We start from the raw sequence: 26,461 nt of genomic DNA, 5'->3' as shown, positions 1-26,461 counted from the left end.
CATCTCAGACACATCGTGCGCAAAGCCAAGTTCTTGACTGCCGGCATCTGCCCCTCCCACAAACTTCTACTTTGAAGTGTTTTTAACTCAGTAAACGGAAATACATCTTCCCAATTGCCCAAATCAGAAACTTGGGATTCATTCTTAATATCCTTCTCTCTTTCACCACCCACTCCCATCAATCCAATCTTGCTTTCAATCTTGTCAATTCTACCATCAAAGTATGCCTCAAATCTTTGCACACCTCCCCACCTGCACTGCCAGCTCCCTTCTTCTCTCACCAGGACTCCTACCAGAGCCTCTTAAAGAATTTACTCTTGGGGCGCCTGGGTGGCGCAGTCGGTTAAGCGTCCCACTTCAGCCAGGTCACGATCTCGCGGTCCGTGAGTTCGAGCCCCGCGTCAGGCTCTGGGCTGATGGCTCAGAGCCTGGAGCCTGTTTCCGATTCTGTGTCTCCGTCTCTCTCTGCCCCTCCCCCGTTCATGCTCTGTCTCTCTCTGTCCCAAAAATAAATAAACGTTGAAAAAAAAAATTAAAAAAAAAAAAAGAATTTACTCTTGCCCATTTCTAATTATCTTCCACGTGATAGCTGGGGTGCTTTTCTTAAAGCAAAAATCAGATCATGTCATCACCCAGCCTAAAATATCCTAGATGATTTCTCAGTAAACTTAGAACAAACTCTAAATTCCTGCCCATAGGCTACAAAGGCCTCCATCGTCTGGCTCCTGATTCTCCCCCCAAATTCATCTACCACCAGTCTCTGCTTGTGCCATACCGACCTCTTTCAGGTCTCTGACCATGCCATGGGTTTACAGGGTTGTCTGGCCTCTGGTCCCTCTGCCCCGCACACTTCACCCCTCACCCTTGGCCTGGCTAATCCATTCTCCATTTTCACATCTCAGCTTAAAGCTTACTTTCATGGAGGGGCCTGTATCCTAAGTACACATTACATCCTTCCCCCATTTCACAGTACCTTACTTATTTTCTGCAGCTCCGTTAACATAATTTATAATAAATACTCCTCTGTGGGTGTACTTGTGTAATGTTTGTGTCCTCAACTAGACAATGGGCTCCTCCAGGGACAAGTCTGTAATTGTTCTTTGTATATGCAAAGTCTAGCCCAGTGCTTAGCATATAGTAGGTGCTTAATAGATCATTTTTGTGGCTGCAAAGTAGTCAGACCTGAAGATATCAACATATGTGTATCCCATACTAAAAAAGTCTAACCCAGTGGGCGATAAAATAATGAAATACAGTCAACTGTGCCGTTTCTCCAAACTTTTTCGTTCCTGACCTCTAGAATCTTCCAGCACTCCTCCATTTTCTTACTGACACTTCCCAGTTTTCAGAGTTGAGAAGGGACATATCTTGGTGTTATGTTCCTTCGCTCTGCTCCCCTTGGACACATTTAGCTTTGTGCAGGAATGTGGCTTCCACAGGTGTGGTTGGGTGAGAGGTGTTGGGAACAGGAGGGGTGGAGAGGGAAAAAAAAAAAAGGAACCATATGGGGGAGGTGGCTGCCCTTGCACAGCTTGGACATCGTCCCAGCTCACCCACGTCGGAGTTTTTTTTTACTGCCGTATACATCCAGTATTCTCTCCTTCCCACCTCTAGGAATCTAAAAATAAGTGAGCTGTTGATCAAGGGCTTGGTGATGGCAAACCTGGCAAGTATGGGCAGACAGGCTCCCAATTCTAGAAGTTTCCTCTTGCCACTACCACCTGCTGTCCCTGGCCCCTGTTGAGACTGTTATGCACCCATCTACTAAGTTTGCTGGGTACTTTGTCCCATTTAGGTCCCTACTGTGATAGATTGCAGGAAGTAGGATACGGACTCTTGGGTTGTTTTTAATGTCAACAAAGCTCTGTTGCTTCATCTGCTGAATTATCGCTTTGTCCTGTTATTAAAGATCTTCCCTCTAGCACCCGTACTCCTATTTTCTCTCTTCCTCCCTGTCGAGAACGACTTGCCCTAAATCCCTTTTATATTTACCTCAATATTCATGGGGTCCACTCGGCTCTGGTTGCAGAGACAGAAGGGATAAATGCAGGAATTCTCTTAGGAGGACAGCACTGGCCCATGGCTTTTCCTGTCACTCAGGTCAAGCCTTTGGTAGAAAGTTATCCAACCTCATTTTAGTAACTCACCCAGCAACTCAGTTCCTGGAAAAATTTGTAGAAATCCACCTTGCTGATCCTAGAAAACAGCCCTGATAAATTTGGACTTTGTTTATACCATTTGCTAAGACTGAAGTTAATTCAAAACAAATGATTTTTTTTTTTCGTTTTGGGTGCAGGGGAGGGTTAGGGAGGGGCTAAGGTAGAAAGAGGAGGAAGAAAGAGGAAGAAGGTACCAAAAAGGAGGATCTAACACTGGATTTCAGTTCCCACTACTGGGAAAAGGTTCATTTCCAATTCTGCATTTCAAGAACAAAAAGACTTTCTGATGATCTTTTTTATTCTCTTTGGATCAGTATGAATCCTTAGCAGTTAATTTATGTCTTCCTGTATTTAAAAGGTTAAAATATTTCAGGAAGTGAAATTAATATATTTAAGGATGGTTACAAAGTCAAGACAGGGCACTCTACATCACCGTTCCCCAGATACAACCTGAGTCACAGAATCTGTCAGGGAATAACCTGGAAGCTTTCCTTAACTATGATAGTTCACTCATTAGTTTGTGTGTTCATCTGGCATTCAACAACTACTTTGAGCTGCATATTATAATACCCAAAGTGCTTTCTCTTGCACTGTCCTTGATTCTCCTGAGAACACTGAGAGGTAGTCTTTTAACAGAAATTACCATTTTAGAGAACAAGAAACTGAGACCCACAGAAGTTAGTCAGTTGTGGAACTTTAACTGGAACCCAGATCATCAGATTTCACATCAAACTCTCTTTCAGTTCTACCTAACTTTAATTTCACCAACATTTCCTAAGTGAGCAATGTGTTGGGCACAAGTCTAAGAAGACAAAAATGAAGCACTCTTCTCCTTGAGAAACATCTAGCCTATGGAAGAAAGACAGAACTTGAGGCAGGGCTGTGGGGCGGAGGTAAGTGCATGGTTTCCTCGGAGTCTGGTGTAGAAAACTGTTGTCGAGAGTCAAGACTGAAAAGAGCGGGAGGGCCTTGTTTCTCCGATCGCCACTCCGTTCGCCACTTTTTTCTCCATTCTCGCTGCCACCAAGTCTTAATATGCCTTCCCAAAGGATGGCTTTTATTAATGTCAGAATTCATCTTTCTCCGTCTCATTTTCTTCTGAGCATTTTGCTGGCATTTTAGCATCAGGGCCTCCAAAGAATGAGGCTGTTCTTGGCAACTTAATGTTTACACATTGAAAGCTGCCGGACTAAGTAATTGTTAAGATTTCGGAAATCTTGTCTGGTGGTATTGAGCACGCATCGTTATCTCCAGTCCACCCTCTTGGCCGCAGAGAGGAAATGGTTATAACTGCTGGCAGATAAGCCCAACGCTAGGTAGGCTGGGCCTTGCTGACTACGGTGCTATGGAAACTGGTCCGGATACAGGGCTGGCACCTGGAGATATCATCTGCCAGTTTATTACCCAAAGGTCCAGGATGCCCAGAGGGTTGAGGTGAACTTGGGCTTAGTTAAGTAGGCATCAAGCTCTATTAGGTGTGCAGTTCCTGCCAGGGATGGTCTTAGGTTCTGACATCCAGAGTGCGGATGTTACTGGAGGCTGTGTGCTCTCGGAGAGCATGAGGCTGGGTGACCTGATTGTTCCCGGTAGAACCTGTCAGGTACAAGAAGGTGCAAAACCCAGGTCCAGGCAAAGCCCCGGCCTGCAGACTGAGCTAGCCTGGTGATCGTGGCTGGGAAGAGAGCCGAGACTCGTGGGGACCTTCCTGCACTGGATGTTGGGTATTACTGGATGGTACTGGGTTATATCTTGTTCTAATCGAGACTGGATGAAAAATTCGGAGACTGAACCTGCCCAAGGAGGGTGCCAATGCCTCAGAGTGACGTCAGAGTGGGAGGTAGGACACAGCATCTGAGAAGAAGCCATGTAGTTTTGCTTGGCTCGGAATCAGGATATTTGGGGCCCAGTCCTGACTCAGGGACTCTCTTCTGCCTGACCTAAAGCTAGTTTTAGCACCTTTCTGGGCCTTTGTTTCCTCAGTAGTTTGTGTGCTACCTGGGATCAGGGTCCCCTATCGTATTCATATTTGTTTCCCGTCATCTAGCATGATGGCATCTCTTTCATAAAAGACTTTCATTGAGCTGTGTGCTGTGTGAATGAGTGAATAGAGTGAGCTGAGTGTGAAGAATTACATTAGTGGTTTCAGGGAAAAGGGGCCTATCAGAACCATGGTCCTCACCCCGGCTGCCTAGATTCTGATGTCTACCCCCAGGCCATTTTTCAAAATCCAGTGGTTCAAATAATAGTATACTCCCCAAAGTTCCTAACAGCCTGTGATTCTCAGAAGAAAAAAAAAATTTGAGGTTTATTCTTTTTTTCCTTAACATTCACTAGCCAAACATGTTATAAGAAACAAAAAATTGGGGCGCCTGGGTGACTCAGTCGGTTAAGCGTCCGACTTCGGCTCAGGTCATGATCTCGCGGTCCGTGGGTTCGAGCCCCGCCTCGGGCTCTGTGCTGACAGCTCAGAGCCTGGAGCCTGTTTCAGATTCTGTGTCTCCCTCTTTCTCTGACCCTCCCCTGTTCATGCTCTCTCTCTCTCTGTCTCAAAAATAAATGAATGTTAAAAAAAAAAAAGAAACAAAACATTAATGTCTTCTAGTTCCAGAAGAATCCCAAAGGCAGTCCATCTACCAGGAAAGCTCCTGGGTGGCCTCACAGAGACAGCAAAGTAACAAGGAAACCCTTGACGTTTGCAAATGCTATAAAACACCAACAAACAAGATAAGCACACTAAGACCAAGGGGGCAGAGGTAGATTAAAGATTTACAGATCTACCTAATTTGGGTCAATGTGCTCAGAAACGGTGATGTTTTGTTATTGTGAAAACGAGTGTCTCCCAGAATGAAAAGTCTTCTCCAAGAGCGAGTGGGCCACTCTCACTTTTGCTAGAAAGTCCTAAAGATGAGGGCAGCATAAATTTTAGGCCAAACATTCAGAATTGTGAATTAGGGGACTGGCTGCACTTAAAAGACTTCACCTAGGGCTTTTCAGTGTCTTCAGCTGTGCTTGTGAGACAGATATAGACAGATAGATAGATACATAGATAGATAAACAGATATCAAACTAATATATACACATTTATATAATTTGGAAGATAAAGAAAAAAAATCAAGGGAGGAAAAAAGCATCTGTAATCCTATTACCCAAAGCAGCCAAAATGTTTTCTGCGTATTGTATACTCTTGTTTATATCTAGTCTATTTTTTTTTAATTTTTTTAAACATTTATTTATTTTTGAGACAGATAGAGACAGAGCATGAGCAGGTGAGGGTCAGAGAGAGAGGGAGACACAGAATCCGAAACAGGCTCCAGGCTCTGAGCCGTCAGCCCAGAGCCCGATGCGGGGCTCGAACTCACGGACCGCGAGATCATGACCTGAGCCGAAGTTGGACGCCCAACCGACTGAGCCACCCAGGCGCCCCTATATCTAGTCTATTTTTTATGAAGAGTATTTTTAAACATAGTTGTTAATCTACCATATATGTATATAAAACTTCTTTTCACTTTACCTGTTACCATAGGTGTTTTTCAATTCTATTTTTTTTTTAATTAGTCATATTATACTTGAGCATTCTCCATCCAACACCTTTTCCCTCAACCCAGTGATGATGGAACCTCACTTTTTTTGTTGTTAGCTATAACACTTAGACACACATATTCATTCAAAGATTTTTTTGCCCTATATGTTTGAGTTTTTTCCCTGTACATTGTATGCGCCTCAAAGATAGGTTCCTAGAAGTAGAAGTACTGACTCAAAGGGCATGACTGTGTTTGTGATTCTTGAGACATGTGACCAAATAGATCACTGAAAGAGTCATGCTCACCAAAATGTAGTATGACAGGAGTCAATTATTTAAATGTCAGCCTCCATAGTGAACATAAGTATTGGTTCAAAGATTTTACAAGCACTTGGCAGAGACGTTGATAGATGTGGGAAAAGACAGAAAAAAGGAAGAGACACTTAAGATTCAAGTACAGCATGGGAACTAGACATCGTTGGTAACTGACAATTGGTTAGAAATTAATGAGGCCTTCCTGAATACACATCAAAGTAATAGCGGCTTTTGGTTTACCAAAGTGGATACTGCAGCAAAGTAAGTGATTCAGGGTGGCCTGGGTTGATGGGAAGCAACTCTACCGCTAATTTTGGGGGGTGGTCTTTGCAAACCATTCCCCTCTCTGGATCTTTCTCAACTGTAGAACTAATAGGTTGAAGGCTGAGGAGAGTTTAGATTATAGTGTCAAATCCAGACGATGAAGACAAATTCACAGAGTCATGGGGTCCAGTAAACTATTTGTCTCTAGACACCCAGAGTTACAACTCTGACGAGACCCACGGTTCCATCAGAGTTGTACAATGAAATAGCAGACATTCTAGGAAGCTCTCGGGACTCCCCCAACCTCAATTATGAAGCCTCAAGATCTGTATGTCCCATATGGACTGATGGCAAAGATTTTTCTGGGCCTTGTTTCCACAGAGAATCTCCTCAGAGAAATGTTGAATCAGCAGCTTGATGAGGTGGCTTGAATCATCTACTGCTATAATGACATTAGGCCCTTTGGTGCCTCCTTAGTGTTCTCCTAACCATTCTCTATCTAAATGATGGCATATAGAAATTAGCTAAATTGCTTTCAATTTAGGAAACTAAAAGAATAAATGCAGGTTCTCTCATTTTCTGGACTCTATTTTGGGGGCATTGTTGAGTGAAAGGCAGGATCTCTTCAGATTTCAAGAGAAGCCTGGGTCACCTTTTGGAGGATCCTAGTATGGGAAAATGAGATAGAGAGATGGTGTATATATATATATATATATATATATATATATGTGTGTGTGTGTGTGTGTGTGTGTGTGTGTGTGTGTGTGTGTATAATTTGTGTTTTTTAACAGAAAAATTGAGAATATAATATGGAGAACAGCCCTGTACCCAATTTCACCCATTATTAACATTTCATCTTAGTATGGTACACTTGTAACAATGGAGGAAACAATATTCACACAATATTATTAACTAACATCCACCATGTGCTCAGATTTGTTTAGATTTACCTTCTCTCCTCTTCCGTTAAATACGTGTTGACATGAAGTTATCATGTCTCCTTAGGCTTCTCCTGGCTGTGGCAACTTGTCAGACCTTGTTTTTGATAACCTTGACGGTTTTGAGGAGTACTGGTCGAGCATTTTGTAGGATGCCCTTCTACTGGAATGTGTCTGATGTTTTCCTCATAAATAGACTGGGAAATGGGAGTGAGACCACAGGGGTAAAGAACCATTTCCCCACCTTCTGTCAAAGGTTCATACAGTCAACATGGTTTATCATTGTTGATGCTGACCTTGATGTCCTGGCTGATGTAGTGTTTGTCTGCTTTCTCCATGTAAAATCACCTCCCCCACCCCCTTCCCATACCACATTCTTTGGAAGGAAGTCACTATGCCCAGCTTATACTTAAGGAGACAGGAATTATATTCTCCCTCCTTGAGGATAGAGTATCTACATAAATTATTTGGAATCCTGCCAGGGAAGTTGGGCTCTTCTCTTCCACTTATTAATTTTCCCCATAATTTATTTATATCTGTGTGAACTTTGGGTACTTATTTTATACTTCGGGTTATAATCTGACTCTACCTTGTTGCTCAAATTTGCCAGCTTTGGCCACTGGGAGCACTTCAGTAGCTCCAGTGGCTCTGAAATATCCCCCATCAATGTAGAGGCTTTTTGTTTATCTTGATTTCCCTCCTTCTCCTTCCCCTTCTTCTTCTTCTTTTAGTGAATCTTTATTTTATGGTACAATCTGAGCACTAGGGGTGATCATGGCTACTGTGGCATCATTGCTTCTAGGCCAAATATATTTAACATTTGATACTGTAAATACCAACATGCATACAATCACGATACAACTGCACTATCCTTAAGACAATTCTAGACTTAGTAACAATATGAAGTCACGGCACTGTGGGAGATTATGAGGCTCCTATCCTGCGTCCTGCAGTGAGACCTGCACACAAAACTTGCGCAGGACAGTCTTCTTTCCATCCTGTCAGTGTGCCCCTAAGACTGAACAGAACCTCCGTGGAGAGCACATCAAATGTCCAAATCTTCAGCGTTCTCTCAAAGTAAGGCCACAGCAAATGGCTCTTTTGCAGGGCTGCCCACCCTATATTCGCTTTCCATGATAAGCTATGGAAAAACAACAACAACAACAACAACAACAACAACAGTGGATTTAGAACCAGGGCATCAAGGTTCAAGATCTGGCTCTGTCAGCCATTCAGTGTATGTGGAAAATGCCTTCTGTCTGGGCCTCAGTTTCCATTTATGTAACACCGGTAGCATTGGATTAATTTGTTGCTAAGGACCCTTTCAGTTCTAGCATATTGTAACCCAGTAGTTTGACATTGAGAGACTCTAATGGGCTCCATGTCTGCTCATCCATGGGCAATAATATTGCAGAAAGTCTAAGCCAAAGGAGAAATGGTGGTAATGGGGAGCTCACTGCTAATAAGTAGGAGCTGCTTTATCACTTCCTGAGGATGCTGAAGTCTGTTAAAGACCCTATTTCGTCTAGACAATCAGGCCTGAGAAACTTTAGACCTTTCTTTTTAAAGAATGGAGATCAAAAAAGTATAGGAAATACAGAGTGAAAGTATGTCTTTTATTGCCTTCAAGTTTGTTCTGGAAGATCAAGGCTTTTTTTTTTTTTTTTTTTTTTTTTTGTAAGGGCAAACTCCTCATCTGTTATTTCCTCTCACTTCAAATAATTACCTTTAAGGCAGTGATAGCTGAGCTACCTCTAAGTTTCTTACCAGGAATCTCTCTCTAGGTTTTTTTTTTCCTTCCTTCTTGTGTGGGGTGTGTGTGTGTGTGTGTGTGTGTGAATGTTATGACATATTTTTCACATCCACATGGGGCCCAGTGGCTTAAAGACTGCCCAGTTTACAAGTGTCATCTCCTTCCTATCATTGACTGGGACAGTTTCCAAAAACAAACAGAAGGAAAAAAAAAAAAAAGAACTACAGTACTGAAAATACACTTGAGAATTGTCACAGCTGATTATGAATGCCGGAGATCAAAGGTACAAGGTCTCAGAACCTGTCTCCTCCAACTCAACTTTAAAAATCTTCAATTGGTTTTTGAACCCACTCAGCATAACCCCAGACTTTGGTCTACAATTGGTTAAAAATTGATAGAGGGGAGGATTCTAGGACTGCCTTCTTTACTTAGAAGTTTAAATTTTAACCCCTTCCCCCACGCCAGGTACACACATAGATATAGCTCCTTTTCCGTTCCCCCATCTTAAAGTCATGTAAATATGTATCTGGATATAAAGGTATAGAATTTAGAACAGATAGATACCATGCAAATCACCCGGGTTATTTCTTCACACGGTTGAGGAAACTGAGTCCTGACAAGTGGTTTTGCTCCAGGTTCTAGAACAGAGTTCCGGGCAGCACTGTAATTAGAAACCCAGGGTTTTTTGGCAACGAATCCAGGTTGTTGTTGTTTTTTTCTTCCTACCTCGCACCATGCCCCTGAGGAAGTAACGTGTTTTTGTGTGTGTGTCTGTATGTACATATGTTACACAGTCATGGACATGTAGAAAACATGCACCAAGCATCTGTAGTCTGACCTCAGGGAACAGTTTAATGACTCGAATTTCAGGCAGCTGAAAGGTTTCTGCGGGTGGAGGTTGAAATAAACAAGAAAAGCCACTGTGGAGATGTGAATGGAAAAGTACCGAAAGCACTCCCTCCCTCCGCACATTCTTCCGCTCTCCAGCTCTGCCTGCCATCAAGCTGGGCTTCAGATAGGCTTCTGCATAGCCAGGTGTACAGAGGGTGGTGTGGAGAAGAAGGAGAAAAAAAAAAAAATGCAGGCACAACACGCAAATCAAGTTTTTCCACTTCTGGCCTTAGGTAGTAAAGACAGCTCAGCCGGCCGCAGGCAGGGTGGGCCAGCTACCCAGAGTTTACAAACACTCAAGTGCTTTCCTCTCTTCATCCCTTCCTGGTCCAGCTGCTGCTTTCCTTCATGCTAAAGTTTCATAGGAAGTGAAAACCCTGCTATTCAAAACAGTGATCCAGTGCAATCCAGTGCAATAAACAAATGATTAGGTGCCCCGCCCCCCCATCACTTCTCTATTTTAAGCGCCCGATATTTATTTCCATTTTAAATAAGTGAGAAAAGTGTGGAAAATCAGTGTTGTTGGGGGTGGGGGGGGGACTCTGAGCTAGGCTGAAAAGGTTTCTAAAGAAAAAAAAAAATCTCAGAATAAAACAGGCTGAAAGCAGGCAGCATATGGATCAAAATTAAACGTTGACACTTCTTTTTCAGAAGGTAGTAGCTGGAAATCATCTTCTGGGTTTGTTTTTTTTTTTTTTAATGTCTCAAAACTTTCTGCTCAATTTCTCTAAAATATACCAAGAAAACTCCTTTCTTTCTCCAAGAATACGCGGAGCTCGTTTACAATAGGTCTAAATGAAGAATGTGAAAGAAAAGGAATAGGTAAAATTTTATGCATCAGCTGGACAGTGTCTCCCACACCCACCAGAAGTCACGTAGAATAGCACAGCGCCAGAGACAAACGTAACCAAACCCAATGCCCATCAAAATGCAGTATCGTCAGGACTTGGATTTCGTTCTGAGAAACAATTTACAGATTATAAGGAGCCCAAAGCAGTCTTGCTTTCCTCAATTCTGCCAGAAAACAGGATACTCTCCTCCAAAGCCAGGTAGGCAGACCACCCTCATTCTCCTGAAATGATGCAGGCCCCTCAAAGGAATACCCATTTTCAGTTCTGTCCTGGCGTCACGCATGCCTCTGGTGAGGGCCACCTCCCCTCTTCAAAGAGTGAAACCTGGGGGGAGGTGAGTGATTGATCTGCAACGTTCCCTCCAGTTCTAAAATCTCTAATTCTGAGATGTGAAGCCTTAGAGACCTACCAAGGTGTCAGAAGTTCCTGACAGGTGAAATCAACTTCCTGTTTGGAGCCTCCTTAAAAAGAGGACAAGAAGGTGTTTATTCCAAGGATAGCTTTCTTTTCAGCTATGACTGGATTGTGGGGAACTGGATGCAAAATCTGTTCCTTAGTTAAATGTAATATTAGGACCAGGCTATTTGATTTGTAACAAACCTTATATTTACGCAGCAGTTGTGTTTAGGAACCTATTACTATGCCCATCCCCTGGGCAAAGGGCCTGACCTGGTCTTCTGAGGATTAACAGCCAGGAACAATTAAATGATAAGACTGATGGATACCTAGTCCCTCCAAGGCGACAGGAATCACTCATAAGACCCCAGACATGGAATCTCTCCTTAGAGCTTCTTAAAGATGATTTAAAAGAATTTGCATACATTCTTTCTTTAATCCTATATAACATAGCACTGCTGGAGTGAGGGAGCCCACACAGTGATGCCAACTGGCTACTGATGGGGAGAGATCAAGAATGCGGGAAAGAAGGCCATTCTGGAAGACATTCAACTGGTATAAAATCTGACAGTTACGCTCCCAGGAACTGAAAAGAGATTGAGGAGTGGGTGCACAATTTTCCTCATTGTTCACTCAGTAGAGAGAAAGGGAGCTATCCCAACATAGTCTCTATCTTTAGAATATTTTCAATATTTTTTTTTCTTTTAATGGTGTCCTTCCGATCAATTTCTTTCAGTGTAAACACTGATTTGGCAAAAAAAAAAAAAAAACAAAGCCAGAAACAAACCAAAACAAACAAACAGAAAAACAAAACAGTCGTAGAAATGTGGGACTCTGGCACTTGGTCCCAGAAATAATGTGCTGAAAAGGTTCGAGGTCCCTTGTGGTGGGGTTAACTATCTATAAACCAGGCCTGGTAAGTTTTCCCTGTAAGGGCTCCCTGCAAAGAATTAAAAAGGGCTGAGGTACAAGAAGGGTGAATTCCTTCCCAGCCCCCATTTTGGCTGGTTCTATAGCCAGTGGGAGCAGATTTCCCTCTGCTCTGCAGCGCCCCCATGGGGCTAAGATTGGAGTGGCAAAGAGAACGCAGGAGGGACAAACGGTGTTTAAGGTTTAAGGTTGGTCAGGGGCGCTGGCAGGGGACCAGTGACACAGGATGGCAACTTTGATTAGAAAAGCCATGAAAAATCATACAAGTAATGTCCATCATAGGATCAGTAATAGGGCAGAGGCGTACATCTCACATTCCAAACCATACAGATATACCCGAGAAACCCTGAAACTCTTGCTGCTCGTAAAGATAGAAAAAATATAACACATATAAATGCACAGAGAAAATCACTTCAGCAAAATCGGGGTATCATTTTGAATCCAGTGGAATTCATTGAAAACTCTGAAAAGGAAGGGGAAGGAGACAATAAAAAAGCAGATAGTCCGCCTTCTGGCAGAATGAATCTGCACTTGACAGTCTTTGGGGGTAAAATGTTCATTTCAACAACAGTGACAGGATTAGGCCTATGTATATTTTTCAAAAATCCTTTACAAGACAGGCTCTTCTGCAGAGGCTGCAGTAATCCATCTGTCAATAAGTATTAAAATATTCAGATTTCATAGAAACAGATACTTACGCATAGGTCCTAAGCCTCAGACCTTGTGGAAAATAATCAACCCCTTTGGACCTCTCCTGGTTCTAAAATTCCCAACACAGCCTTTTAAAGGTGGTGGTGGGGCGGGGGTGCATTGACAACAGCATTTTCAGCAATAGATCTGAACTTCCCGTGGACTTTTCCTGGTAAAAGGAACCCAAATATCCCAGGAAACAGCCCGCAATCTTTCAGAGCTCTGCTCACTGCTCCATTATAAACTCACATTTGAGGTTGGGAGAGGTAGATTATTTTGGGACATATCTTTTTTGGAAATTAACATGTGCAGAAATTTTGTGGAACCTTTAAGAACTCATCTGTAATTTAATGAGTCGCCTGAAGGACTCTCCTAGCCAAGGCTCAGAACAGCCTGACCTTTGAAAGCTGCTTCTGGTCCAAACATTTTGGGTTAATTCTTGAGGAATCTGAAATATTATTTTCCCCTCACACCCTTCTTTTAAGAGAGAGACATAAAAGAAACAAGAGTCTCCCTCATTCGGGGATGAGTAGGAGGGGAAAAAACCCCAACCAACATTTAAATAGGGAAACTGGCAGTTCTGAATAAACAAACCAAGGCCCACAGTGAAATGATTCTGCACTGCATTTGCCTTTAAAAAGAGAGGAAAAAAGAAAGAAAGAAAGAAAGATTTCCCCCTTCTCCTCCTCCTCCCAACTAGGCTCGAAAGCTAAGACTGTGCTGCGTGCAGAGCGCTGTAGTTGTAGCACAGTCTGTTCTAAATACACGCAGTATCTGTGATACTGGCACCGCAGGCCTTTAGAATTCCCTCCGGCTGATCTCTTAAACACAGACAGAAGAGATTTTTTACAATGACCTTGAAACGAGCCGGGGCGGGGGGGGGGGGGGGGGGGGGTTGGGGGGGTTGCGGGGGATCAAGACCTTAAGAAAAAGGAAAACACAAACCTGTATTTGGTTCACATAATTTTGTAGGACACATGCATACACATACCCAAATACACACACGTTCCTTTCAACAAGACATTTCCTAACAGTCAACAATAACAGAAAGAGTAAACCCACCACTTGCTGTCCTGGAAAGAAACAAACCAAACCAAAACAAATCCTTTGAACATGTCCCTCAAGCGCTGGAGTGCCTCCTCTCAGTAAAAGTCCAAGGGAAAGAAGAAAATTGCAGCCTCCCCCCCACCCCGCCCCGCGCCCGCCCCCCAAAAAGTGGGGGTTGGGTTGTTACATGCGATCAAATATTTAAGCTGCTTTCAATAGTATCAATATTAAAATAACACATCTTCTTTAAAACGCATGAGAGATTAGATGGGGAAAAAAATCACACACACACACACACACACACACACACACACACACCAAAATCCAACCGATGCGGGATCCTACTATTTACGTAACACCACAAACTTGAAAAAGGCAAAAATCAGAAGCAAAAAAATCCGAAAATCGTCAAAACACAACAACCAAAAAATCCCAAGCCACCACATCAACAAGGAAACAAAACAAAACAAAACCAAAAAAAATCCGACCCAAATAAAATAAAGCAAATGAACCCACCGAAAACTGCTTGGCAAATATTTTTCTCGTGGTGCCTAATATTCTAGCTGGAAAGAGCTGTGGTGTTTATTGTTTTTTTCTCTTACTCGCCTCTAAAGCTACTATACAGAACAGACTTTTTCCAACGGGTCGAACCTCTCGCTCCCTTTTGTGTATTTAGCTCGAGGAGCCGAGTTTAAGGGTAAGAGACGAGGAATTAGCCCCAGACCCCGGGAAAGCAAAGCGCACTCCCCCTCTTATGTCACCGAATAGCAAATTAGTTCTCAGAATTCCAGAGGCCGAGCTTTGCTACAGCGAAGACGCCGACGTCACAGAGGGGGCGCCCACGTGACGCTGGCGGAGCAGGCTGTACCAACGCGCAGGGTCCGGGGAGGGAGGGACGCCGTCTGGCCCCTCCAGCCTCCAACAGGAACCCCCAAATCTGAGACGTCCAGACGCTGAAGAATTCGAAATCTTCCTGGAACTGGAAAAATACTGTGGCTTTGAGGGCTTTCCATGGGCCAGGAGAGGCAAAAGTCCCGGAGAGCTGACACCGAGTCCTCCCCTGCCACGTAGCAGTGGTAAAGTCCGCAGCTCAAATTCCGAGAATTGAGCTCTGTTGATTCTTAGAACTGGGGTTCTTAGAAGTGGTGATGCAAGAAGTTTCTAGGAAAGGCCGGACACCAGGTGATTATTGCTGTTGCTGCTGCCGCTGCTGCTGCTGCCGCCGCCGCCGCTGGTGCCGCTGGTGCCGCTGCCGCCGCCGCTGCTCATGATCATTATTTTACCTTTTAATTCTTTTTTTTTCCGCTCTTGCCAAATGCTTTGGCTCCAAGTTTCCTATGTGTATCTATTGATATAAATGTATATATTTATTTATTCTAGCTGTCAGGTGTTAAAATAAATGCCGAAGATTAGTCCCACGTCTCTCCCACTCTAGGATATAGATTTTTATATATTTATTATTTTATTCTTGTTGTCTTTGAGTGAATCGGCCGGTTTGGGGAGGCTTTTGCCACCCTCCCTGGTGTTGTTTTGGTTTTGGAAAAGGAGGTGGAGGAGAGGAAGGAGGGGAATTAGGGGGCGGCCGGAGCCGAGAGGACGAGACAGTGTTTTGGGGGGGTGCTCCGGGCAAGTCTGGGGGCTGTCTGGCCCCAGACGACGGAGAGGACGCGCGCTCGCGCTCTCGCTCTTTCTGCTGCTGCTTGCGTACGGCTTGTGATCTCGCTGGATTCGGGCGGCTGTGTTTTTTCCCTCTTTTCTCGCTTGCAAACTGCCTTCCTCGCTCCCTCGCTCCTGCCTCCCCTTCCCTCCCTCCCTCCTCCTCTCCCTCGCCTCTCCTTCCTTCTCCGCTCCCGTCCTTCTGGGTGACTCCGGGAGACGGGGAGGGAGGCTGCCCGCTCGCTCGCCCCGCTGGCTCCCTTCCATCGGCCTCGCTCCTCTAGATTCCCTGCCTCCGAGCCGAGATTTGGGAGGAAAAATGCAAGCGAACTCCTCGGGTTTTGTTTTTCTCTCCCCCCACCTCCCCATAAACCCAGTTGAAGTATCGTTTCTACTATTTCCTTTTAGAGCCGCGATCTTCCTAACGAGATCCGAGTGTTTTGGTGTCCCCTTACCCTGTGTTTTGGGGGAGGTTTAGCTTGCCTGGGGGCGGGGATGTTGAATACTTTGAAAATTATTCTTTCATGTTGCAGTCGAGGGAGTCAGGAACCCCGCTCACTCCCTCTCCCCATCCCGAGGAGAGCGGCTGGTGGCGGGACAGGGATTTGGGGGGTGGGTGGCAAAGGGGTGCGCGTTTGCACCTGCGGTGCCGTTTAGCGTGCGGGGACTGCGGGAACCTTCACCGGACGGCCCAGACGAGCGGGAAGGTGGCGGGATTTCTGGCGGTCGCGGTGTTTGTGTTTTGGGCGCTGCGTGACTCGGTGTTAGCTCCCAATGGCTGTTCCCCGCCTCTCCTAAATTTTGTCTTATTTTTTCCCATCGTGCGAGCTTTGTAAAAAGACAACTGCCAGCCGGAGAGTAGCCGACATCAGGCTTCAGATTCTCGAGGTCCTTGCACTGGGCGAGGGGAAAAACAAACAGTCCCAGCCCGCGTTCCTACGTGCAAGACCCGGGAGGAGAGAAGGGCACTCTGTGGCCCTGGGTGGGGGGCCTGGCGCGGGAGAAGGGGGCGCGGGCGCGAAAGGGAGATCTTTGTGAGTGATTTTGCAAAAACCGATTGCGAGGTTGGTTGGATTTGCAACCTGTGGCTCTCCTGGAGGGAGTAGGAATGGGGGAAGGCGGCGGCGGCGGCGGCGGCCCGGGGCGGGAGCGGGTGGGGAGTTGGAGCCTCGGAAATCGGCTGGGCTCTTGGGCAGCGGGAGCTAGGGGCCACCCCGCTGCGGGATGTAGTGACCGTGGTCAGTGTCTTGAGAACTGTGGATTGCGTTGCCTTTATGATGCTGTGTTATTGGAACTCTGGCGAAAAATGAGCTAGTGTTACAATAATGAGTTTTAAAACTCTCCCATGGAAAACAAAAACACAACCCAATAGATTTTAAAAAGAAAGGAAGAAAGAAAGAAAGAAAGAAAGAAAGAAAGAAAGAAAGAAAGAAAGAAAGAAAGAAAGAAAAGAGAAGAAAAGACCTTTCTATAGGGTGCCCTTTTTTGCAATGGTTAAGACTTGGTGGTGAGGGTCCAGACTGCTGAACAGGGAGAAGAACCCCAAACAGGATACCGAAAGTCCAGAGCTGTTACTGGGTCCCTCACTGATGATCACAGAAAGCTGGACATCCCCATCACCACCACCACCAGCTACAGGAAACTAATTTAATTTTTTAATGGATTTTTTTTTTCCATTCAGGTTATAGTTTCCAGGAGGAAAATCTTGTCACTCTTTACTTTTTCTAAGTGTCAATACATGCATTTTTTTTTCTGTCAAAAAAAAAAAAAAAAAAAAAAGTGGGGCAGGACAGAGGGAACCAGGGAAAGGGCTGTTTAGAAATACAGTTTGTGGCTCTGAGCGATGCCACCGGCTTCCTCTACAGAGACTGTCAGTTTCCCTTTTTCTTTGCAAGGTGTGTGTGGTTTTAATAAATAACTTTAAAAAATAAGAGGGGGGCCGGCAAGATCTGTCAGGAGACAGGTATCTATTTTGTTCACTATTTACTACCAAGAGCCTTTGGCACTGGAACAGAACCTCGTAAATCTGCAGCCCAAGTTGAAGTTCATCTGGCCCTAGTCCACACGCTATTCCTGGAGGTAGCAAACATGAGCTCAAAGGAATGAGGTGAAATCACATTCTTGCTTTAAAATATATACCTTTTTTTTCTTTTTAAGGAGAAAGGATATTGTCTCAGAGGGGAGGAGGAAATGGAAAGAGTGTGCCAGAAGATGGGCATTCCCTTGCTAAATGGCTGCAGTTGAGTCCTCAGGCTGAAATAGAAACCTGTAGATGGGAAATATTTCCCCCTCCCCCCACTTATAAATAGAAGTTTCCAATATCCTATTTGGAAGACTCTCCAATACTGCAGGCCCAAGCGCTGGCTGGTTTTAAGGGTCTGTTGATAGTGACAATAAGGCCAGAAGCTGTTGGTAAACGGGGCAGCTTGAAGGAGAAGGAAGCCAGAAGAGGGAATTCTCCAATTGGCCTTTTCGTCTGTGCTGTTCTGAAGGATTTTACCCCATGCTTTCTTGAAAAGACTCTCCAATTTATTCTGGGTTTGGTGGACAGGAATGGGACTCAAAACTCTTAAGCTGTCGTTTGCTGAGCCCTGAAGAGTTCCAGTTATTGGTTGAGTAAAAGGGTAGCCAGGACTAGATGTCAAAATCCTTCCTTCCCTCTCTCCCCTGCCCGGTAGCCACACTCACAACCCACTTTATTGTGAAAAACTTAGAGATTCGGAGGTGGTGGTGCGGCAGCGCCACCCCTCGGTGGGTGAAACTCTATTTGCGAAAGTCAAATATTTGGAAAACATTGTGAAATGACCTTATGAGGATTTTTTTTTTCTTTAGAAAAAGGAGATAAAACTACCTTTAAAAACAAAAAGGACTTTGTAGTAGATCTCTCAAATGGGGAGGAAAAGAGTTGCTTTCCAGCTAGGATACTGTCATAACAGGCAAAGAAGTTCCGAGAGTGTGTGTGTGTGTGTGTGTGTGTGTGTGTGTGTGTACGCGCGCCCGCGGAGGGTCGCCTAGTTGGCTTTTAGGTGAGTTCTCCAGACGGAGGTAGCCTCCTTCCCCCTTGGACTTGACTTCTCAGAGCACCTGAATTCTGTTGCCAGTCTGACACTGACAGAAGGAGGAATGTGTTGGTGTAAAAACAAACCAGTGATTGGAAGTCCTGCAGTTTTGCTGGCGGTGATGGTGGTGGTGTCTATGGGGGCTGGGCTGGGGACGCAGGTTTGTGGACGGCGTGGGGGCAATGGTAGGCCAGTCGAGCAGGGTTTGGAGCTCTCTGGGAGTTGAAATAGTGTGGCGCGTGCCGGTTTCCTGCACTGCGCAACAAGTGGGAATGCCGCCGCAGTGATCCGGCCGAGGTGCTGTGTTGTGGTGAAGCTGGCCCTTTTCTCTTCTTCCCACTCACTGGAAGCCAGGAATGGCTCTTCCCCGTCCTCCCAGCCTCCCAGCCTGTGACCAGCAGCCCCACCAAAAGACCATAATTCGGTGGCGTCTTTGGCCGAGAGCTGTAAGTCTGGGTGGAACCCTGTCCTTGGCCTCCAGGGCCCCTTTTCTCCGTGGGGATCAGGAGTTGATTCCCGGGTCGACCAGTATTTGGCAAGAAACTCTGCTAATACCTTCGAGTTCCACTCTGCTTTTTGAAGACAAGCGCTCCCTTTCCTCCCTTCTAATATATTCAGCCCTTCCGGCTGGAAAAAAAATCACCGTATAATTTGTGAACGCAGCTCCAGCTACCGTGTTGTGGCTGCTAGAGGAGTGCGCATCGGGAAGAACGGAATTACATCCAGTAAATTAAACGTTTTGCAGAGTTGCTTGTAGAGGCAACCTCCTCCCCCTAACAGATCAAAAAAGAAAGAAAGAAGGAAAAGGAAAGAAAGAAAGAAAAAGAAAAGCCGGGGGGGGGGGGGGGCAGTCGGTTGTGGAAGGCTGTGGAGGCGCGGTAATTTTCGAACGTACTGAGTCTGCCACCTAGTGGTAGATCGTAGCCGAGTTCCCCGTCTGGGGCGGTGGGCAGCCCCTGTCACCTTCGGGTCTCCCAAGTATCCCCATCAGGTACTAGGACTGACAGAGGAGGAGACCATCCAGTGAGGATGACATCCGGCCTCCAAAGTTTTGGTAAGATGGATGGAGATTAGGAATCCTCCAGATGCTTGTCCTGTCCACGGTCCCCCAGCGAGGCGCATCAGCCTCCACTAAGAGAACCTTAAGATAACCCGTATTGAATACACTATCTCTCTGTCTCCGTGGCTTCTCCCTGGGTGAAGTGTGGGGGGTGGCGGGAAGCCTTGGGGGCTCTAGGACATAAAGCTCTTGACAACTGAGGAAACAGGCCTCATGAGGGTGGTCTGTTACCGGTGAGTTAGTACCCTAACTGGGACAGATTTTTTTACTTTCTGAATTCCAGGTCAGTGACTTAAATAAAGTCAAAGGCGAGTTTATCTCTGCTCCTTTGGAGTACCTAAGAGAAAGCAGCAGCAGTGAGATCCATGATTTTAATGTCTCAGGTCAGCGTAGCTGGAAACAGTTACCCAGGTGCCTTGGAGGAGTTTCAGAAAGTATGGCATAAGATTTTCAGTGACAGGTACGGACAGCCTAATGTACTGATGAGGGCGGCGGTCTCAGATCTTGAGGAGGGTGCTTGTGTTAGCGGGTGATTAGGTCCCAGTCCCTAGACTTGCAGAGATGTACCTCCCTGCGCCCCAGGCTCGCATTTGGATACTGAAATAACTCTCTTCCCCTTCCTTCCACGCTGCTTAGTGACTTGACCAGAAATCAGTTGTGGAGGGGGGTGAGGAAGATGGCAGGGGGGGTCATATGGACAAGCAGGGCGGTAATCCCAGTAGAATTTTGGCCACAATAGTTTCTTCTTAAGCAAAGTTTTAATTTCTTGGAGCTGAAAACTTAAGATGGCAAAGCGCGCGTACGGGTGCCGGCGACCCCTAGCGACGGCCGCCGGCGACGCACACCCGCGGGAGGTGCTGCCGTCTCCACCTCCCTGGTCCTAGGAAATCGAGTTCAGCCTCTCCCACTGCGGGAACTGTCGGAGGCCGCGTCGGAGAAACGCGCCTCTGTTCGGGTTGGAAACGAATCTGGGGATGTGTTTGAAGAGCGGTCAAGTTTGACTCATCGCTTTCCAAGGACAGTTAGTGCCTTCCATCTTCATTAAGGTGAATAAAGACCTTGGCTGACTTCTGTCCAGATCGGATTTTTAAAGGCATTGTTTGCTTGGGGACATCATGCCGCTCCCCTCCCCCGGCAGCCTTTTTGCAAAGGCAGAGCCCAGTCCAGCCTGGATGACCGAGATATCTCTGCTTAGGGACGTAGTTTGTTGGCATTGTCTGCCGGCTCTTTCTGGAAGGCTGTCGCGAGCTGGGCGCATGGGGAGCGTCCCTTCTGCAGCTCCTCTTCAGATCTTGATGATAAAACACATCCCTCTATTTTATTGCATTTCCTAGAAGCTTGCAGGCTTCAAAGAGCGCTGTTGGCAGGAAACGTGATAGAAATAAAGTCAGGACATAATGTCCCCGAACACCTCGGTCATCCAAAGCGCCTGCCGAGGCTACCGCGTTATCAAATTCGCTTTCATTTATTGTCTACTCCACTCTCCCGCCCCCCAGTCAAGAGAGCGAACAGTGTTTCTCCCTTAAAACGAAAACAAGCGCGCGGTTTAACCCCACCCCCTATCGCTGGACCACTGTGGCTAAACTGGAGCAGCCAGTTAGCTGAGAAGCTGCGCGGAAAGGGAGCGCTTGGGCAAGAGCCCTGATGCAGGTTTCACTACGTCCGCTCCAGCTTTAATTAAAATTACCCGTCCCCCCCCCCCCCCCCGCCCCAAACAGTGCGTTGCACTTCCAGATTCTCCTTTGGATTTCTCAGAGAGTTATTGGTGTTATTAGATTACCAATAATCCAAAGGCCGGCCGGGATAGAGAAAGGTGGGGGTGGGGTGGGGATGTGAAAGGCATTCTCCAAATCTGGAGCCTGTGTCTAAAGTAGGTCAATGGGAAGGAGAGGCGGGGCTACATGGATATTGTCGGTTTCTAGCCTTGATGGAGGGCTCTCTCTAGTGTCAGGCAGCGGTAAAACATGATTAGATTTTAGCTCCCGAAACCACGGGACTCCTAATTTCCAATAAGTGCATGTACTTAATTTTAACTTCCCTTCCTAGATACTCACCCCATTCCATATTAAATTTCAACCTTCGCTTTCACCTTTATTCCACCGGGCGAAGGGATGAGAAAGCCTCAAAGTAAGATTTTATGAGGCGGACGAGGCCCAGTCTTTACCTACCGCCCAGACCCCGCCTCCGCCGCTGATGGGATGCGCGACGCAGTGAGAGACCACCCGCGGGTTTTAGGAGAGGACTATGGCCTCAGGGGCTACGTCTTTCGTGCCCCTCGCCCCGGAAAATTACTCTTGGAGCCCACTACTAGGACCAATTAGGAGAGGGCGCCCAGGGGTTATAATTCCGAGGAAGGCCATGAGAAAGCTAGGCAATCCAGGAGCGCGCCCATGCGCGCGCTGGGGTCAGCACCCCGGTCCCTGCGCAATCCTAACCGCGTCTCTACCTGTTTCGGAGAAATCGGATTCCGAAATCCCGAAACCTAGCCAGGTTTGGCCTGGCAGCTCCTATTCTAAAGACTTTGGGCGGAAATCGAGCTGAGCAGGGTTCCCCTACTTGCCAACGTAGGCGGAAGGGGCTTTCGGTTTGGTTTTGCTCCAGGTCGGCTGGTGCGCACTGGCTGGAGACCCTCAGTCCTAGGGACTCCCATCTTTCTACTTTGACGCCTGGCCTATAACCAGCCCCTTAAGGGGGTGGGGGGGGTGGGGGGGGGTGGAGCAAGCAATAAGAGAGAAAGGGGAAAAAAAAAAGAGAAAAATAAATAAATAAATGACGCACCAGGCAAACAAACACCAGAATTAGGCAATTCTAAGTCCTGAAATGAGTTTCGGATTGGACCCAAATTCCTGGGTTCTGGACCGGCTCTGCTACTCACTTGCGCGACTTTCCCCATGTATAAAATTTTTGTGGGGGAAGGGTTGGACCGCGTGAACTCAGAATCCTGGATCGGGCGCCGGCGAGGGATTTAGGGGAAAGTGTGCCTATTCCCCGCGAGCCTCCCTGGGCGGCCCCCCCTCCCCGGGTGAATCCCCGGCGGCCCTCGCGCCGCAGGCAGCGATCCTGGCGGCCGTCGGGGGCCGGCAGCTTCCTGGAAAGTTACTTCTCGTTGGAAACGGCGATAGGCAGAGAGTGTTCTGTGAAATCCGCTGAGCTGAGATCGACTACGTTCCGGGAATGAGAGGGCTGTGCCATTCCCCTCACTGCCCACTGCCTTGACGGCGTAACAGGAAAAAAAAAAAAAAAAAAAAAAAGGCACACACAATGTTAGCTACCGAAGTGTACGAAACGTTTTATTTGAATGTAACCAAATTAAAGGTTGCCACGATCTCACCACGGGGCCTCCGACGCGCCTGCGGGGGCTTCGAGGCAGATGGGCCGCGGCGCCCGCAGAACGCCCGGGGGTGGGAGGTCCCTGGCGGGCAGGTACGGTAAGGTCGGGGTGGGCGCATCTGCCCGGGCTTGCTGTGGCGCTCAGGGCTCCGGTTTGTGTCCGTGTGAGCCTGTGAGAGGAAGCGCAGTGCCCGCCGAGCGGGAGAGACAGGGAAAGGGTGGATGGGGGCTTTCGTGTTGGCTCACTCTCTCTCTCTTAACCTGGCTCTCGTTCTTTTCTGCCCTCCTCTCTTGTCTCTCCGCCTTCTCCTTTGGCTGCCTTCTCTTCCCTCTCTGCCTTTTGTACAGGGAGAGGGTCCCTCGTTTTTCTTCTCCAGCTCCTCTGAAAGATCTGCCTTCTCCTCAAGGTGCCGAATTGAAAATCCCGAGGGAAAAGGCAGAGGAGAGAAAGTGTGTGGGTGGAAAGACAATATTTAGGTCTCACTTCGTGGTTACTGCGGCTGGGGCGGGGTAGGGGTGGGGGGAGCCCACGTCTGGGCCCTTGCAGTTGTCAGTTTCTCTTTGACAGCCCTGTTCTTTTGGCGGTTGTTTCTGTGTAATGAGTATTGTGTGTGGCGTCCATGGGATTCCGGCTGAAGGTTAGTAAAACAGAGTTTGTCCAGGACTTTGCTGGAGATTAGCTTTCAGTCTTGGGCAAGGCTTATCCCATGAAGCGTCAGTGGCCTCCCCAGTAAATCAGGGCTGTTATAAAGATCACAGACGATGATGGATGGGGAAGGCCTGAGTGGTCTGTAGGAAACAAAGCAGCTGCTAGGGGTCCTTCCACACTTGCGGCAAATAGAGGGAGGCATGGCTTCCCACATCCACCTTAACACGCACTCACTAGCTGTGAGGTCCCCTAAGATAGACCCAGCTGAAGAAGAGGTGGGCTTAATAAGGATGAGCCTCAGTGTATGTGCGTTTGTTTTTGACCAAGCCAGGCAGGGGTTTAGGATGAAAAGTGCCCAGCCCCAGGGCCTGGCTGGCAGACCCACCCCCACCCCCACCCCACCCGCAGGGGGCAGGAGGTGGGAACGTGTTGTTTGTTTGCTTCGATCTGCATATGGAGTGAGTCATTGCCACTTGTCAAGGTGAAATGGCAGATCTGGGCTTCCTGTGGTTCCAAAAATCTGTGAGTGGAAATCCACAAGCGAGCTGGTGGTTGAAGCTGGCTAAAGGAGAGCCTTAGATATTCCAGAAGTGTTCAGGGATGTTTTGCACCCGGGGAAGAGAAGCCGGTTTGTAAATGAACCTCTCACGCGTGTCCAGTGTTCTTTTTCAACAGAGACAATCATTGAACTTTGGTTAGGACAGTTCAGTGTATTTCTCTTTGCCTGTCTTGAGTTAGGATGGGGAGAGGAGGAAATAGGTTCTTTCCTCTCCTTCTTTTCCTCTCCCTTCCCCCACTCCCTTCCCTTATCCTCACTCACTCACATGCACACACTAACCTTGAAGCCTATAGGATTGAGTGACTGGCACTTGGGACCACAGAGAAATGTCAGAGTGTTTGGTTACAGACTCAAGAAAACCTCTCATTTTAGAGTGCTCATTTGGTAAGATTCAGCAGCCTGGAATGGGGGCAAAGTGTTTGTGTGGGGGAAGGAACTTAAGAATGAGATTCACCCACATTAGGGTGCTGTCTTGCATGTTCTACAGCACGTAGGCTGATTTGGAAAAGGGACAGGAACTTGAGCCAGAAGACCTAGGGCCGGGCCACTAACCATCTACGTGGCCCAACATGACCTCCCTGGCCTCAGGCCCCTTTACCCGGAAAATAGCTCTAAAGGGTTATGATTTTGAACGGGGTGGGGGGGGGGAGCTGAAAAGGATTCAGATACTGTTTTATGTTGCAGCCCACATGTGATCATAAATAAGAGTCCTACACCTGTGCTTTAAAATTATTTTGTTTCAGAGAAACCAATTTGGAGCGGGTACATATTCCATGAGTCCTCCCTGGCCTGTTCTCAGTCAAAGCACACAATTAAATCTTTCCCCAGCAGAGGGAGCACAAGCTTGGAAGTTTGTAGTACTATGGTCTCAGACCCAGGAGGGAAAGAAGAAGAAACTTTGAAAAAGACAAAGATTCTCAAGGAAAGCATAGCTAAGCCATCTCGGGGTGTGTTCTGCAGATCCTGTGGTTATTAAGTGTTTCTTAATACCTTTTTTGTCCTAAGCAAACCACTTGAACTCCTGGGCCTCAGTTTTGTCAGCAGCGAAATGGGGATAAACGATATCGACCCAGTAGACGTTGAGAAATCATTGTAAGACTTGAAAGATAATATTTTAGCAGGTTTTGAAAACCGTCCACATCTTTAAGGCCCCCCCTGAAGGATCATTCTCATTGATATTGAAAGAACCACTTTTCTTGTATTTTTCTTTCCCATAAACTTGGGCGGGGGGCGGGGGCGGGCTTTGGTTGGTATACATTTTTTACCTTGAGACAGGAACAATGTGTGTATACGTACGTGTATTTAATGTGTGCCATTGCGTTCCCGGTAGTCAGGATAAAAACGTTATTACTGCGTAGCTTTGGGTGCCTTTGTTTCCGCAAGCGCAGACCTGGAAAAATGTTTGCTGGCTTGTGGTAAAACCGCTCCAGCTGGCAGGCTGCAGCTATCAAAGTAGAACCAAATACGTGTGTCCTAAAATAAGACTGTAGTGGACAATCTAACATTCATGAAATCAATTTCTCTTTGCTTTTTTCTCTTCCCTGCAGATTTTAAGCAACATTTTGGACTGTGAATCAAGGCATTGGGTAAGTAAATCTAATTATATGCTTTCAAACTTTGTGGACAAACTGTTTCTTTTGAAATTTGCCAATGCATGTGTTGCTGTGAACTTGGCCACTTTTCATTAGATGAGATAAAGAATAGCCAGTTCCCTTCTGCATCGTTCCCAGGCCTCACCCACTCACCCCTGTGTTAGACTATCTTCACCGTCGTGTGATCATTCACACCCTCTCTCATTTCTTGGTTCGGATCCAATGTAGCCACCTACTATGCTCCAGCAGCACGCTGGGTGCTTGAAGTACATTCAGACAATTCTAAAGCCTAAAAGAGGAGAGAACAGATGGTGGCTGGGATAAGGAAATGAGATTCGGACAAGAATAGCTGTGATTTTTGAGAACCCACTATAGCCCGGGCACATATCTCTAAATTTTACAAACACATAGGTATTACTTCCCCCCCGTTTGGGGAAACCAAAGCCCAGAAACAATAAACAGTCTGCCCCATGTCACACAGCTAGCAAAAGGTAAAGCTGGCTTGCTAACCTTCCAAGTGTGGTTTCTCTCCCCTGTAACACACTTACTGCCTCTCAGTGCCCGGCCGAGTATTTGGTATGTGGGAAAAGCGCTCCACAGATATTCATTCACGTCTGCTTTCCCCGAAAGGCTTTTTTCTAGTCCCACTTGTTAGATAAACATTATTTTTCCCATCTTACAGATGCCCAGAGATGGGCCACAAATTGGTCCAAGACCAAACCCGAGGGACCTCGGTTTACATCCCACATGTTAGCAGGCCGAGGCTCCTGTTCTCACACTCCTGGCAAACAGGAGTCGGGTG

At 46.6% G+C, this 26,461-nt stretch overlaps 1 protein-coding gene and 1 long non-coding RNA gene across 5 annotated transcripts in view; one reads left to right on the top strand and one right to left on the bottom strand.

Moving 5' to 3' along the window:
- Positions 1-16,012, bottom strand: part of LOC147577346 (uncharacterized) — a 28,535-nt gene extending 12,523 nt beyond the window's left edge. Inside the window, exon 1 of the long non-coding RNA XR_015240191.1 lies at positions 14,271-16,012. This is a non-coding gene — a long non-coding RNA (uncharacterized LOC147577346). The remainder of the gene's footprint in view (positions 1-14,270) is intronic.
- The window catches only part of BCL6 (BCL6 transcription repressor), a 52,216-nt gene that overhangs the window by 13,695 nt on the left and 12,060 nt on the right, over positions 1-26,461 (top strand). Inside the window, exons 1-2 of one of the 4 annotated variants that reach the window (XM_086674963.1) lie at positions 14,795-14,936; positions 25,615-25,653. The gene's annotated coding sequence lies outside the window, so the exon portion shown is untranslated. Of the gene's footprint in view, positions 1-14,794; positions 14,937-20,269; positions 22,953-23,395; positions 24,452-25,614; positions 25,654-26,461 lie in introns of those variants that run through there. The other 3 variants (XM_086674965.1, XM_086674964.1, XM_086674966.1) reach the window with 3 other exon arrangements.

The sequence above is a fragment of the Puma concolor genome, chromosome C2 (assembly GCF_028749965.1).
Source record: "Puma concolor isolate L17-30 chromosome C2, mPumCon1.1.hap2, whole genome shotgun sequence".
NCBI classification, from domain to species: domain Eukaryota; kingdom Metazoa; phylum Chordata; class Mammalia; order Carnivora; family Felidae; genus Puma; species Puma concolor.
This window is presented reverse-complemented; position numbering and strand designations above follow the sequence as displayed.